Source organism: Quercus suber, unplaced genomic scaffold, assembly GCF_002906115.3.
Source record: "Quercus suber isolate HL8 unplaced genomic scaffold, Cork oak 2.0 scaffold_203, whole genome shotgun sequence".
Lineage (NCBI taxonomy): Eukaryota > Viridiplantae > Streptophyta > Magnoliopsida > Fagales > Fagaceae > Quercus > Quercus suber.
The window spans coordinates 936,519-938,365 of record NW_027069661.1 but is presented as its reverse complement, the minus strand read 5'-3'; positions in this window follow the sequence as shown (position 1 = coordinate 938,365).

Here is a 1,847-nt window from a genome sequence, read left to right as displayed (position 1 = left end):
ATCTCTCTCTCTCTCTCTCTCTCTCTCTCTCTCTCTCTCTCTCTCTCTCTCTCTCTCTCTCTCTCTCTCTCTCCTTAAGCTTATTACAAAGAAGTATGTAATTTGTTCATATTTAAAAACGCATATCAAATGTTCACCACATTTTGATACTAAATAATTTTACTTGTTGCAAAATTGTAAAATTTTGTATCAGAACTAGTTCTCTGTTTACAAGTAGTGTACTTAAGTTAAATATTCTCTGTTTACAAGTAACCACACTATGTTCCATTCTATATAATCTGTTAACATATTGTTCTTCCAGAGCTGGAATTTTTTTTTAGATTAATCATTTTTGTTTCTAATTTTAATTCCAGTTCCTTACAATATGTGTTCTTGTTTTAAAATTATAGTGAGGAAATTTCAGATGCACTGATAGCTCTGTTGGAGTGGAGGCACAACTTAGTAATTTGGCTGCAATTACTCAAGTTATAGATCCAAAACTCCATCAGCACTTAGGTATTGCCTTCAAATTTTGTTTTCTCATTATATTGCAGTTGTTGTTTTGATAATTGATGGGGTTTAAAGGGTGTAAGGAAGGAAAAAAAGAAAAAAAGGGCTATAGCCGCGTTTTTAAACGTGGCTAAAAATATGTCCTATAGCCACATTTAAAAAACGGGGCCATAGTGTACTGCCTTAGGCCACGTTTGAAACGCGGCCATAGGACCTGGTCTTAGGCCGCGCTTCGAAAGTGTGGCCATAGACCCCATTCTTAGGCCGCATTACTTAAACGCGGCCATAGACCCCACTTTTAGGCCGTGTTTGAAAAGTGCGGCCATAGACCCCCCTTGGCCTATAGTCACGGGGTTTGGGCCACACTTAAAAACGCGGCCATAGGCCAAATGGGTCTATGGCCACGTTTTTTGGACCTAAGGCCGCGTTTTACAAACGTGGCCTAAAGTCCTTTTTTTGTAGTGAATAAATTTGTCCAAGACCCACATGTAGCTTACGTAACTTGCCAACAATAAAAAAAACTTGACGGTGTAGGCATTTGTTCTTGATATAATGTGTTTTACTTCATACATTGTAGGTAGTGAAAATGGGCTTTCAAGCAGCTTTCATCTTTTCCCTTGTGGGTTGGCTGCTAGGACATATGCCAAACATGTATGTCATCCACTTGATGACCTCAAAAAAAGTTTCCATGTAGATCTCTTGCATTCTTGAAATTTTTAATCCAGCAAAGTTATATGAGAACAAATTTTAAGGTCACAAAAATTCACTTTGACTTGAGGCTAAAAAAATCTGTGGCCAAGGTGTTGTAAGTTACGAAAAATATGCCAATAATTGTCATGGTTTAGTCATAAATTCCATATGGCAATGTCACAATAACATATAAGTATTACAAATTTTGGTATAGAATTTCATTGAAGGTTAAAGATAGCACAAGATTGATCATATTTGATAATTACACATAATGATAATCTCTCAGACTATCACACACAAAAAAACATAAAAATTTAATATAATATTTTTTAAAATCTCATACTCAAGCACGGGTTAGCGACTAATATTATTTATTGTGATACATGTTATATACTCAATAGCTTTCTCGTGTATCGCATGGGTTAGCGACTAGTCTATATATTTATATATATAATAATAGGTGAAGTTAAAAGAAACTCAAATTAGAATTCCAAATTAGAGTTTCAATTTTGTGCAATGTATCTAAATTTATGTGAGGATCACACCATAATTATCCTTCCAAGTGTCCATTATGAATAAATTATTTATGGATTTGTCTTGAAAGAGCAGATAAGGATGGTGAGCAAAATAAGATAACATTTGCTCCTACAATCTCAATACAATGTTCA